General features: G+C 41.8%; 1 protein-coding gene across 2 annotated transcripts in view; it reads right to left on the bottom strand.

The window, feature by feature from the left end:
* The window catches only part of zdhhc7 (zDHHC palmitoyltransferase 7), an 87,852-nt gene that overhangs the window by 53,798 nt on the left and 18,523 nt on the right, over positions 1–15,531 (bottom strand). The window lies entirely within an intron of this gene.

Below are 15,531 nucleotides of genomic sequence, written 5' to 3'. Positions count from 1 at the left end.
CTTCTGATTCTCTCCTGAGCTTTGCAAACTGCTTGTGTGCAAGGGGCCAATACTGCCAACTTCCTCCAACCGCTATGTCTTTTTGTGTACTGCCAGTGGATGGGCAGTCTCACTGGGTCTCCCTCCAGTATGTGTGAGCATTTGTGAATAAATTCTTGCCATTTCTGAGTTTACTGTGCATGATAATATTGACACAATGATTTTGATGAGTGGCTGAGGTGAGTCTCTTTCCCCTTAATGAAGATTCTCAACCTAGCTATACTTTCCATTGCTTGCCTACTCAAATGATAGTGGTGGTGTAGCTCTTATCTCTAAATGACACCTTGATCTGTCTACGTACTCCTCTTACCTTGTTCCAATGCCTCTCAGTTAAAACTCTTGTTCTTTACAGTCCAACCAAGTACCTGAGATAAGTACTCCTTTCTTCCTTCAGCTTCTAAGCAACATCTCATCCTAGGAGATTTCAACTTCCATCTCAGCTCTTCTAGTTCACTACCAGAGTTCGATGCCCTCCTGTCCTCCCTAAATCTCTTCCTGCATAGTAACTCTTGTGTCCATATTCATTGTCTCACACTTGATCTTGCTATTTCATGTGGTCTTGCTACTCTTATAACTATTACTGATGAGGTAATCTATCATAGAATCATAGAAACCCTACAGTACAGAAAGAGTCCATTTGGCCCATTGAGTCTGCACTGACCACAATCCCACCCAGGCCCTACCCCCATATCCCTACATATTTACTCACTAATCCCTCTAACCTACGCATCTCAGGACACTAAGGGCAATTTTTAGCATGGCTAATCAACTTAACCGCATATCTTTGGACTGGAGCATCTGGAGAAAACCCACACAGACACGAGGAGAATGTGCAAACTCCACACAGACAGTGACCCAAGCTGGGAATCGAACCCAGGCTATCACCAAATTTCTGTTCTCTACCACAAACCATATTCATAAACTTCAACAACTTTTGTGATACGTACAGTGCCCTTTTGCCCATCGAGTCCATACTGACAGACTAGAAACAGCTGAACTCCTACCGAACCCCATCTGCAAGCACTTGGCCCATAGCCCTGAAAGTTATGACACGCCAAGTGTTCATCCAGGTACATTTTAAAGGACATGAGGCAACCCGCCTCTACCACCCTCTCAGTCATCTCCCCTAACCTATCCCTCACCTTGAACCTATGTCCCCTCGTGACTGACCATTTAACTGGGCTGCATGGTGGCACAGTGGTTAGTACTGCTGCCTCACAGCTCCAAGACCCAGGTTTGATTCCCAGCTTGGGTCACTATCTGTGTGGAGTCTGCATGTTCTTCCCGTGTCTGTGAATTTCCTCTGGATGCTCCAGTTTCCTTCCGCAGTCTGAAAGATGTGCTGGTTGGTGCTTGGCCAAGTTAAATTCTTCCTCAGTGTACTTGAAACAGGCGCTGGAGCATGGCGACTAGGGAATTTTCACAGTAATTTCATTGCAGTGTTAATGAAAGCGTAATTGTGACACCAATAAATAAACTTAAATTTAAAAAATGAACCATTCCTATGAAACTCAACTCCAAACTCCATGGCCTGGGGCTTGGCACCTCCCTCTGCAACTGGACCCTGAACTTCCTACCCACAGGCCACAATCAGTAAGGATAGGCAACAACACCTTGCATGATCAACCTCAAAATTGGTGCCCTACAAGGCTTTGTCCTCAGCCCCTTACTATACTCCAGAGACACCTATGACTATGTGGCTAAATTCCCCTCCAACTCGATTCGCAAGTTTGCTGATGACACCACCGTAGTGGGTCGGATCCCAAACAATAACACAGCAAAGAGATAGAAAATCTGGTGAACTGGTGCTTCGACAATAATCTCTCTCTCAATCCAACGAAACGAAGGAGACAGTCATTGATTTCAGGAAGTCCTTGTCTACATCAATGGTGATGAAGGAGAAATGGTTGAGAGTGTCAAAGATTTTAGGTGTCTAGATCACCAACAGCCAGTCCTGGTCCCCACATGCCGATGCTATAGTTAAGAAAGCCCACTAATGCGTCTACTTTCTCAAAAAAGGGAGGAAATTTGGCCTCTCACCAACTTTTATAGATGCACCATAGAAAGCATTCTTTCTGGTTATATCACAGCTTGGTATCGTTCTTACTATTTCCAAGACCGCAAGAAGCTACAAAGGATTGTGAATAAAGCCCATCCATTACTCAAACCAGCCTCCCACCCATTGACTCTGTCTATACTTTCTGATGCCTCAGTAAAGCAACAAACAAAATTAAGGATGTCACATATACTCTCTTCTACCTGGGCATACTCTCTTCCACCTTCTTCCATTAGGAATACAAAAATCTGAGGATACGTACCAACTGACTCAAGAACAGTTTCTTCCCTGCTGCCATCAGATTTTTGAATGGACCTACCTTGCATTAAGTTGATCTTTCTCTACAGCCTAGCTATGACTGTAACCTGACATTCTGCACTCTCCTTTACTTCCCTATGAACAGAATGCTTTGTCTATGTAGCATGTAAGAAACAATACTTTTCACTGCATGTTAATACATGTGACAATAATAAATCACGTCAAATCACCTATCACGTATCCATGCACCACCAAACCACTTTTGTAACACCATCCAATTCTATCCCTGTCTCAGCTCATTTATCATTGAAATGTTCAACCATGTTTTTGCTACTTCTAGATTTGACTAGTTATATGCACACTTGGCTGGCCTCTCATATTCTATACTCTGTAAACTTGAGGACATCCAAACCCAACAAGAGGAGGCAGTTCTGAACCAGTCTCAGGAAATGAAATAAAAGAAAAATACAAAAATATGTTTTTATCTTAGGAAGTGAAGTTGGGCTGGGTGAAAGTGGGAGAATGCTTTGGTGGTAGTGTTCATAATTTAGTTATATTCAGTATAGTTATGCAAAAGGATAAAAATAGGCCAAGAGTAAAAATGTTTTAATATTTAGAAAGGCTTATTTTATGAAACTGAGATTTGATTTTATAAACGTGGACAGGAATAGCTAACTGAAGATAAATCACTGTCAGGTGAATGGGAGGTACTCAAGGAACAAATATGTTCCCATGAAGAAGTAGAATGGGAATCCCAGCTCTCGATGCCCAATGGATATCAAAGGTAAAGCAAAAAAGAGACACTTATGTCAGATTCAGAGAGCTCAATATGGCAGGGAGCTGAGGGCATATAGGAAATGCAAATATGAAATTATAAAGGGAATTAGAAAAGCAAAACGAGATGTAAAAAAAAATTTGGAATAGTATCAAAGGAAAAATAAAGATATCTTCTTAATATATAAAGATCAACAAGAGAACAGAAGGCTCCATTAAAGACCAAAAAGATAATTTTTGTGTGGAGTGGAAGAGTTGGCCATGATTCTTAATGAACACTTTGCACCTGTCTTCACATAACAAGGGGGAACAGTGTAGTTAAGGTAATCGTAGCCCAGTCAGCTGAACCTCAGTAATGGGAAAATTATTAGAAAAATACTGAACAGGTAGCCTAAACTGTGACTTAGAAAAGCACAGGTTAATCCAGAACAGGCTGCATGGATTTGCTAAAGGAAGGTCTTATGTGACCTCATTGAATTTTTATGAAATAGCAAGGAGCGTACACGAGGGTGAAGTGTTTGGTGCAGTCTATATGGATGTGGCAAATCAAATACAGTCATGGTTGATCTTCTGCCCGACTCTACTTTCCAATATGTTTTCCTATCCCATATCTCAACATTTAGAAGTTTCAGCCCTTTTAAAAAATATTCTGCATTTCTACTCTTACTACCAAAGTAAATAACCTCTCATTTCCACACAGTATACTTCACCTGCCAGCTTGTTACCCATTCAATTAACTTGTCTTTATCTCTTTGCAGTCTCTTTGTGTCCTCCTCACAACTTACATTCCCACTTAGCTTTGTATCATCAGCAAACCTAGATACATTACTCTCAACCTCGTTATCTAATTCAATAATATAGATTGTGCATCCGCTATCATTGCAGCGACTTCTCCACTAACCCTAGCATATTGGCCATTATATCCTGTTTTATTCCCTTAAATTTCTCTGATACTTTGCCTCTGGATTATCATCTATTTCTGATAAGTAGTTTGTGTCTTTTGACTGTGGAGACAGATACAGAATAATTGTTCAGTGTTATTGCCAATTCCCTATTCCTCATGATAATTTCTCCTGTCTCCGACTCTAAGGAATCAATTAAGTTGGATCCAAAGTCAGCTCAAGGGAAGCAAAGGATAACGGTTGACAAGCGTTTTTAAGACTGTTCCCAGCAGGGTTCTACAGAGCTCACTATTAGGTACCTTGCTTACATAGTTTAAAGCTACAACTTGGATTTAAATAGAACGGACATGATAAAGAAATTTGCAAATGATACAAAAATTAGTTGTGCAGTTGCTAAAGAGGAAGTATACGATAGAATATAGGAAGTTAACAATTGATTAGTAAGATTGGCAGCAAAGTGGCAACTGGGATTCACCTGAGACATATGAGGTAATATATCGAGGGGTGGAAAACAAGGCACATAAGAACATAAGAAATAGGAGCAGGAGTAGGCCATCTAGCCCTTCGAGCCTGCCCCGCCATTCAATAAGATCATGGCTGATCTGTCGTGGCTCAGTTCCACATTCCCGCCCTCTCCCCATAACCCTTAATCCCCCCACATGAAAGCATAATAAATGGTAAGATACTCAGAAGTGTACAGGAACAGATGTACCTTGGGAATGTATGTCCAAAGATCCATGAAGGTAACCGGACTGGTAGTTAAGGTGGTTAAGATAATAATTTATCTTTATTAGCCAAAGATAGAAATGTAACAGTGGGGAGGTTATGCTAGAACTGTACAAAACACAGATTAGATCACACCTAGAGTACTGAATCTAGTTAATGTTATCACATTATAAAAATAATGCACTACAGAGGGTACAGAAGAAGTTTACAAAGCTGTCGCCAAGAATGGATTTTTATTTTAGCTATGAGAAGATTAGATAGGCTGGAGTGATTCTGTTTGGACCACAGGAGGCTGAGAAGAGATTTAACTGAAGTGCACAAAATCACAAGGGGTCTTGATGGAGTAGATAGGAAGGACCTCTTTCCCTTACAAGCATGTCAATAACCAGGCATGGAGGCATAGATTTAAATAATTTGGTAAATAATTGAAGTGTAATTGAGGAGAAATATTATTATTACCCAAAGGGTGCTAGGCGACTGGAACACACTGCCTGAAAGGGTGTAGATGCAGAAAACGTCACTGCATTCAAAAAAAATACTTGGATATGCTCTTAAGGTGCTATAACCGACAGACTATAGACTAAGAGCTGCAAAATGGGTTGGACTGTATAGCTCTTTCCTGGCTGGCAAAGACAATGGGTCAAATGGTCATCTTCCATGCTACATACCTTTTCTTTCCAGGGACTGATCTTATGGCCTATTATTTTATGGGGTGTTTTCAGCAGGAGAGCACTTAAATTATGATGGGTCGCTAGTCCACTGCCACATCCAATCTGGTTCCCATAAAATGGTGAATGTGCACTGAAATTGGCTGCCCATCCATCATTAAAAACAAATAATTAATTGATATTTGGATTCATTAACAATCCAACTGATCTAAGTGTTACGCTGCCCACACCATAATGTGTTGGGCATGGACAGGCAGGAGGGAGTGAGCAATCTTTTTTCACACAACTGCTAAAAGGCGGGAACAAAGTTGGGGGGGGGGGGGGGTCGGGTCGGTGACTACGTCCTTTAGTTGGTGCATCAGGATCCCTCCAGCCCAGAATGATACCCCTCCTTTGTGTCTCAAAATCTATCCACCTACCTCCCCCTTGACCACATCCCTAAACCCTCTGATCCCCTCCATCCCTATAAGCCTGGCACTTATCTTAGTCGAGGAAGCATTGCTCTTCATCATTGGCCTGCAGTTCCAATAATGCCAGTAATGAGATCTGGTGCCCTTGCGGCCATTAGAACTGCTTGCCAATCAAATTGGGGTGGAAGTCCCGTCATGCATTTTTTAGGCTGCCTGTAGATGTGGAACTGGCTTTTTGTTTTGAACAGTAAGAAGTCTGACAACACCAGGTTTAAGTCCAACCGATTCATTTGATCGTAAACTCACAAGCTTTTGGGTTTAGTCCCTTCGTCAGGTGAATGGAGAGTTCTGGCCTCAGACAGAGCATATAAAGCACAGACAGTTTACAGATTACTGATTAGAATGCAAATCTTTACACCTAACCTACTGTTCAAGTCTTAAAGTGGCCGACAATGTGAGTGGAAGGAGCACTGATCACAGGTTAAAGAGATGTGTATTGTCTCCAGACAGTACAGTAAGTGAGGTTTTGCAAACCCAGGCAAGTCACGGGGGTTACAGATGGTGTGACATGACCCCAAGATCCTTGTTGAGACCGTCCTCATGTGTGCGGAACTTGGCTATCAGTCTCTGCTCAGCGACTCTGCGCTGTCGTGTGTCGTGAAGGCCGCCTTGGAGAATGCTTACTCGAAGGTCAGAAGCTGAATGCCCGTGACCACTGAAGTGTTCGCCAACAGGAAGGGAACAGTCTCGCCTGGTGGTTGTTGAGCGATGTTCATTCATCCGTAGTCGTAGCATCTGCATGGTCTCCCCAATGTACCATGCTTCGGGACATCTTTTCTTGCAACGTATCAGGTAGACAACATTGGCCGACTTGCAAGAGTATTTACCGTGTACCTGGTGGATGGTATTCTCACGTGTAATGATGTCATCCATGTCGATGATCCGGTATGTCTTGCAGAGGTTGCTGTGGCAGGGTTGTGTGGTATTGTGGTCACTGTTCTCCTGAAGACTGGGTAGTTTGCTGCAAACAATGGTGTGTTTGAGGTTGCATGGTTGTCTGAAAGCAAGAAGTAGGGGTGTGGGGATGGCCCTGGCGAGACGTTCGTCTTCATCAATATGTTGAAGACTCCGGAGAAGATGTCGTAGCTTCTCCGCTCCGGGGAAGTACTGGACGACGAAGGGTACTCTGTCCACCGTGCCCCGTGTTTGTCTTCTGAGGAGATCGGTGTGGTTTTTTGCTGTGGCGCATCGGAACTGTCGACCTATGAGTCAAGCACCATATCCTGTTCTAATGAGGTCATCTTTCAGCATCTGGAGGTGTCTGTCACGATCCTCCTCATCTGAGCAAAACCTGTGTATACGGAGGGCTTGTCCATAGGGGATGGCTTCTTTAACATGTTTAGGGTGGAAGCTGGAGAAGTGGAGCATTGTGAGATTGTCTGTGGGTTTGCGGTACAGTGAGGCGCTGAGGTGACCGTCCTTGATGGAGATGCATGTGTCCAAGAATGCAACCGATTCTGGAGAATAGTCCATGGTGCTGGATCATCGACATGGATGACATCATCACACGTGAGAATACCATCCACCAGGTACATGGTAAATACTCTTGCAAGTCGGCCAACGTTGTCTGCCTGATACGTTGCAAGAAAGGATGTCCCGAAGCATGGTACATTGGGGAGACCACGCAGACGCTACGACTACGGATGAATGAACATCGCTCGACAATCACCGGCCGAGACTGTTCCCTTCCTGTTGGCGAACACTTCAGTGGTCACGGGCATTCAGCCTCTGACCTTTGGGTAAGCATTCTCCAACGCGGCCTTCACGACACATGACAGCGCAGAGTCGCTGAGCAGAGACTGACAGCCAAGTTCCACACACATGAGGACGGTCTCAACAAGGATCTTGGGTTCATGTCGCACTATCTGTAACCCCCGTGACTTGCCTGGGTTTGCAAAACCTCACTTACTGTACTGTCTGGAGACAATACACATCACTTTAACCTGTGATCAGTGCTCCTTCCACTCACATTGTCGGCCACTTTAAGACTTGAACAGCAGGTTAGGTGTAAAGATTTGCATTCTAATCAGTAATCTGTAAACTGTCTGTGCTTTATATGCTCTGTCTGAGGCCAGAACTCTCCATTCACCTGACGAAGGGACTAACCCCGAAAGCTTGTGAGTTTACTATCAAATAAATCGGTTGGACTTAAACCTGGTGTTGTCAGACTTCTTACTGTGTTTACCCCAGTCCAACGCCAACATATCCACATCATTTTTGTTTTAAAGTCAGTTAGTTTGTAATTGACTTTTGTAATGCGAGGAGATGAAGTGTGAATAGACACCTGCCCCAAATGCAAATTTCAGCTACAAAAAGATTAGATAGGTTGGGGCGATTCTCTTTGGACCACAGGAGGCTGAGAAGAAATTTAACTGAAGTGTACAAAATCATTAATGGAACTTTGGGGCAGGCTTTTTGTTCTAAAGTCAGTCAGTTTGAAATTAATTTTTGTAATGCAGGGAGATGAAGTGTGAGTAGACACCTGCCCCAAACTTAAATTTCTGCCCTATGTTTTTAACCCTTTGGGATATCTATTCCTTCAGTTCTGGTCTCTTGAGCAACCCTCATTTTAATTATTGCATAAATGGTAGCCATGCCTTCAGCTGTTAAGATGTTAAGCTCCAAAACTCCCTCCTTAAATCACCTATTCTCCTTCAAACAACCTACCTCTTTGATGGAGCTTTGTCTGGATTCCTTGTGTGGTTGGTTCAGTATTAAGTTTTGTTTAATAATATTCTTGTAATGCAACTTGGAATGTTTCACTATATTAAAGGAGCGAGATAAATGCAAATTTTTGGTATTGTTGCTTTCAAATGATGTCATGAATTGAGTGCTGCCCACTGCTGTTACCATTCATGATGTCACTAAAAGGCAAGAGATATTCCTGTACAAAGCTGTTGTCAGGACGTCATCAGGTGGTAATATGGAGGGTTAGCAAAATAACAGAGGTTTATGATACACTAATAAGTGCAGAAATGTGTCCTTTTTAATAATTGCATTAATTGACCCTCAAAGAACTTGTGACGGAGAAACAAACATGACTGTTGCCTAAAATGCAATGTACAGTAAATAAATACGCTCCCAAGATCCATACTATAATCTGTGGACAGGCCCCATCCAGAGTACTGCATTCAGCTTTGAGCACTGAATCTCAGGAATTATATACTGGCCTTGGAAAAAGGTACAGTGCAGATTCATGTGAATCATACCAGCATTTAAAGGGTTAACCTATAAAAGACAGGTTGCTTAAATTTGGTTCATGTCCCCTTGAGTTGACAATGTAAAGCGATAATCTAGTGAGGTCCTCAAAATGATAGAGATTTGAAACAGCAAATATAAATAATCTATTTCCTCTGTTGGGGAACTCCAAAACAAAAGTGTACATTCTTAAGAAAGAAATCAGGAGGAATTTTTCACACAAATAATGGTGGAATCTAGAACCTGCACATTTCTGCAGAAGGCTGCAGAATACTCGGTCAAATGAAATTTTAAAAACTCAGATCAATAGATTTTGGTTGAGTAAGGGTAGCAAGGATATGTAATAAAAATAGTTAAATAAAGCTGAGGCCTGTCGTCCGTAATCTATCTGAATGATAGAAAAGGCTCAAGAGGTGAAACGGCCTACTTCTTTTCCTGTGTAACTAAAATGGTATATCCAAACTAACAAAATCAACAGGGCCTACATTTTTTTTTCCCCCCACTGCTTTCAGATTGTCAGGTTATTCTAAGACCTGTAGCCACTCTGCCCCAGTATTCCGGTTCCCTGACCTATCCTAAATGGGAAGACAAAATCGTTTTTAATAAATGTGAAATAAACAGAATTGAGATCATACTTACATGATCAGAAGAGCTAGTACAAGAATGTGCTCACAGCTTTATCACTTGTTGTTACATAGTCCTATTTGTCTATAGTGTGCCTATGCTAAATAAATACATTTTCAATACAGCAGATATGATCCAGAAAAAATGATAATTCAATTATGCCTTTGTCAATGGACGGTGATCTAAATCACCTCATTTGAGAAAAGTTAAAATATAATCAAGATAATGTGCAATGATGAGTCACTTGTATACTTTTTCACTTGCTCCTGAATGTTGCAGAGTTCCTTATTTGAATTACATACACCAATTTAAAAATGTTCTTGAAAATGTTCTTTAAAATAACGTTGGCTTTGCTTAGTGATCTAATTTCCTGGAGAGTCGTATAAAATTACAAAAGGGCACTCCAATGTAGTTATACGGCAATTAACCTGATCCGTTTCATCTTTTTATGACTGAAAAGTCATCATAAGAAAAATGATTTTCAAAGTCGCAAACATTGACATGAGTTCCAATGTCCTGTTGCTATTGAACACCCATAGGCATGTCTTGGTAATCATGAGAAACACCCCAAAATAATTAATTTACTCCAGGAATGAAACTTAAATTTTGGAGATGAGGAATAAAGAGAAAAGGAAATTCAAGATGGCAGGGGAAAAGAGGCTCTGTTGGCAACATATATGTGACAGAAATTTATTGGACCTGAAGCTTGCAATGTTACATAACCTGCTTATCTATAATATTCAAGATTATGTTTCAATTCAATGAAATGTCTTCTGACCTTTGAACAAATTAAACTAAGGTGTTTGAATTATATGAACTGAAGTCTAATACTGCATTATCAAGCAATTACTTAGAGGAATCAATATGGAAAATGCAGTAATATTCACCTTTTGATGTTCCAGGCAGCTTTGTTTCCTGTGCTGTCCTAACAACTTTCATTGTTATTAGTACACTCCAGGTTTCTTTTAATCAGCCATAGATTCCTGTTTCACATAAATATCCACAGGGACAGTGATCCTTCACTATACAACCCCATTGGTAACTACGTAATGTCCTTGTGGCACAGAGAAAATGAACATTCGGGTCTTGTTGCATGCTTATCCAATAGGAAGAGAGCAGAGAAGTAATGGTTATAGCAAAACTTTGTGACATCAGGGACCACTCACTGTACAGTATTATGATTTAATTGTTTTTGTGCATGTCACTATATTGTAAGCACTAAGCCATCGTCTGCAAATGACCATAAGCATCTCTCGAGAGAGAGAGACCATTGGTTATAAACAGCTTGAGGGACACCATTCACCAGTGTGGGCAAAGTGAGGAGGCCTCCATGAACTACCACTGTACTGTGCATGGTTAATATTTGCTTGTTTTGTACTTGTGATGCTCCAGGGCACTTGCCATAATGGTTATTGTTCCTTTCTAGTGACACAAGAGCTGTTTTGCTAATGCTGTGTTTCTTTCAGTTTGACTGACGGGAGTACTTCCATTCTTTATTAGTGGTGTCCACACAGGGGTGGTCGTGTTGATTATTGTTTGGTAGCCTTGGGGCAATCCAGTGCCACTCTAATTGGTGCATCAAAACATAAAATTACTTAATCTCCCTGAGCTAACCTGGACAGGACTCATCAGTGTGGTCTTTACCAACATTACCAACAGTTCATTTGTTGAGATAACAGAATCCATCAACATTTCCAGGTTAAAAAAAGTCGTTGTGAATCATTATAATTATGTTCATAAGTAAAGCCAGTGAGAAAGTCATTATTAATAAAGCTGACAGACATTGCTGCAAGTGAATCCTGATGCATATTGCAAGTGGATGAATTATATCAAATTGATTACATCAGAAAAATGAAGAATAAAAAGTTATCTCCAGCTTCCAGAACACACACAAAATGTATCCATCGCCACCACTAGACGGAATTAATGGGCTTCCAGCAAAAACACATGTCACTTCCAAATTGATGTGCTTTAATGTTGTGTAACATACTTATGTGATACTCTGCATTAATTTGCTCAAAGTGTTTCCTCTATTACTACCATCAATGGTTTGCTTCTAGTTTACCCCAGTGTTACACAGCTCCAAATAATCTCTCCAGATACAAATAAAACCTGAAAGGCCAAAATTTGTAATCACAATGTTGAGTGTTATTACTGTTCATGCATCCAAAACTATGTAGTAATAGTAATGTAATTTAAGAGAGCAATTCAAAGGTCAGGTCACCAGTGCCTCATGAACATAATCTACATGTAATTTCTATGTAATTCAAAGAGAGAAATAAGCTATTCAATCAAGCTGATCTGTGTTACCAGCAATAATCCCATGTACTCACTCCATGTGATATCCCTTCACTTCCTTTTTCTTTCAGCATTTATTTAACCAGTTCTTCAATGCTGTTGCTTCAAACACTAATTTTAGTGGAGCACTTAGCCTCACAAGCATGCATATGATCCTTTCTTCTGCCCTGCGATAAATCAGTTGTGATGTTGCAATGCCACTGGTGAACACAATCTATGTCTGTTTACTGTATTCCATCTAAGAAGTCTCACAACACCAGGTTAAAGCCCAACAGGTTTGTTTGGTAGCAAAAGCCACTAACTAGTTTTCAGAGCACTTGCTGCTCCTTCGTTTGGTGAGTGGGAGTTTTGTTCACAAACAGGGCAAAAAAAGACACAAACTCAATTTACAAAATAATTTGGTTGGAATGCGAGTCTTTACAGGTAACCTAGTCTCAAAGGTACAGACAATGTGGGTGGAGAGAGTTAAAGAGATGTGTATTGTCTCCAGACAGGTCAGTAAATGAGATTTTGCAAGCCCAAGCAAATCATGGGGGTTACAGATAGTGTGACATGAACCCAAGATCCCTGTTGAGGCCATCCTCATGTGTGCGGAATTTGGCTATTAGTCTCTGCTGAGCGACTCTGTGCTGTTGTGTCATGAAGGCCGCCTTGGAGAACGCATACTCAAAGATCAGAGGCTGAATGCCCATAACCACTGAAGTGTTCCCTAACAGGAAGAGAACACTCTCACCTGGTGATTGTTGAGCGGTGTTCATTCATCCGTTATCGTAGCATCTGCATATGGTCTCCCCAGTGTACCATGCCTTGGGACATCCTTTCCTGCAGCATATCAGATAGACAACATTCACCAAGTTGCAAGAGTATGTACCGTGTACCTAGTGGATGGTGTTCTCATTTGAGATGATGGCATCCGTGTCGATGATCCAGCATGTCTTGCAGAGGTTGCTGCGACAGGGTTATGTGGTGTTGTGGTCACTGTTCTTCTGAAGGCTGGGTAGTTTGCTGTGGACAATGGTCTGTTTGAGGTTGTGCGATTGTTTGAAGGCAAGGAGTGGGGATGGCCTTGGCGAGATATTCGTCTTCATCTATGACACGTTGAAGGCTCGAGAAGGTGTCGTAGCTTCTCCGCTCTGGAGACGTACTGGATGACGAAGGGTACTCTGTCCACCGTCTCCCGTGTTTGTCTTCTGAGGAGGTCTGTGCAGTTTTTGGCTGTGGTGTGTCAGAACTGTCGATCGGACGAGTCGAGCGCCATATCCTGTTCTTATAAGGGCATCTTCCAGTGTCTGGAGGTGTCTGTTGCAATCCTCAAACTTGCTGTGATGTTCGAACAAGACCTCTTCACCGCACAGGACCTTCAACTGATGCTATACACTAGATACATTGATGACATTTTCTTCCTTTGAACTCATGGAAACAATCATTGAAACAACTGTATGATGACATCAACAAGTTCCATCCCACCATCAGACTCACCATGGACTACTCTCTGGAATCAGTTCTTGGACACACGCATCTCCATCAAGGACTGTCACGTCAGCACTTCACTGTACCGCAAGCCCACAGATAACTTCACAATGCTCCACTTCCCAGCTTCCACCCGAACTATGTTAAAGAAGCCTTTCCCTACGGACAAGCCCTCCGTATACACAGGATTTGCTCAGATGAGGAGGATCATTGCAGGAGAGGATGTCCCGAGGCATGGTATGTTGGGGAGACCATGCAGATGCTATGACAACAGATGAATGAACAGCGTGCGACAATCACCAGGCGAGAGTGATCTCTTCCTGTTGGGGAACACTTCAGCGGTGACGGGCATTCAGCCTCTGATCTTCAGGTAAGCGTTCTCCAAGGCGGCCTTTACGATACACGACCGCGCAGAGTTGCTGAGCAGAGACTAGTAGCCAAGTTCTGCAAACATAAGGACGGTCTCAACCGGGATCTTGGGTTCATGTCGCACTATCTGTAACCCCCATGACTTGCCTGGGCTTGCAAAATCTCATTAACTGTCCTGTCTGGAGACAATACACATCTCTTTAACCTGTGCTTAATGCTCTCTCCACTCACACTGTCTTTACCTTTAAGACTTGATTACTTGTAAAGACTCGCATTCCAACCAAATTATTTTGTAATTTAAGTTTGTGTCTTTATGTGCCCTGTTTCTGAACAGAACTCCCACTTATCTGACGAAGGAGCAGCAAGCACTCCGAAAGCTAGTGGCTTTTGCTACCACATAAACCTGTTGGGCTTTACCTGGTGTTGTGAGACTTTTATTGTGTTTACCCCAGTCCAACGCTGGCATCTCCACATCATACTGTATTCCATCCCATCACTTTAAACATGAAAATCACCTCATCTATTTTGATAATTTAATAATAACCATAGGATCATAGAATTCCTACAGTGCAGAAGGAAGCCATTCAGCCATTGAGTCTCCAACAACCACAATCCCACCCAGGACTTATCCCTGTAACCCCACATATTTAACGTGCTAATCTCCCTGACATTAAGGGGTATTTTATCATGGCCACTCAACCTAACCTGCACATCTTTGGATTGTGGGAGGAAGTCAGAACACCTGGAAGAAACCCATGCAGACACAGTGAGAATGTGCAGAATCCATACAGACAGTGACTCAAGCCAGGAATCAAATCCGGGTCTTTGGCACTGTGAGGCAATAGTGCTAACCGCTATACCACCATGCCTTGTGATGTGACTACTTTACAGCCTGGTTGCCCTGACTTGTCAGTTTTCAACGAAACCTGACTCTTTTGGGAAGATATAACAACCATATAAAGCGTTACCAAAATACGTATACTAGCCAGAAAACCATTAGACAAAGATGCTCTCGGATAAAAACCTATCTTTCAATGCACTAGCTCCCCCTCCCTACTACAATCCAATATCATGGCCTCAAACACCTAATTCACCATTCACATCAAACTGCTGTGCATCGTGTTAAGAAATGCCATTCCAAGCTTCAATTTCATAACCATGCATCTATTGTTCTTTGCTCTGAAAGTCAGATTTTGAGTTTACTTCACCATATTAAGTGGTTTAGATAAAATGAAACTGCCCTTTGAGAAGTCTCTTTAAGATGGAAAAGCCACAATTCATCCATCTTCATGTAATGGTGATAAGAATTAACCATGCAGATTCAGCCTTCACTACACAGATTTGTATACCACATTACCCCATGTTGCAGTAACCTGAACCACAGAGTGGAGACTTCTTGGAGCAGTGTGCAGTGTCAAACTGTGAAGGGTTCTGAATTGCAACAGCTTCTTCTTTTGTCATCTTGCATCTTTCATGTGGTGAATGTCACATATCACCACTAGTTCATTCAGGACCTATCCAATTTGAGGATAGATGCTTTCTACTGTTGCAGGAATACCGGATATATTTAACCGAGTTCATTTGTCACTAATCATAAACTGGCATAAACTTGATCACATTCTGTTCTAAACTTTCAGCTATCTGAGTTCCAATGGAAGTATTTTCAGACCTTCATTAAA

The sequence above is a fragment of the Carcharhinus amblyrhynchos genome, chromosome 4 (genome assembly GCF_965287045.1).
Source record: "Carcharhinus amblyrhynchos chromosome 4, sCarAmb.v2.hapA, whole genome shotgun sequence".
Classification (NCBI taxonomy): domain Eukaryota; kingdom Metazoa; phylum Chordata; class Chondrichthyes; order Carcharhiniformes; family Carcharhinidae; genus Carcharhinus; species Carcharhinus amblyrhynchos.
This window is presented reverse-complemented; position numbering and strand designations above follow the sequence as displayed.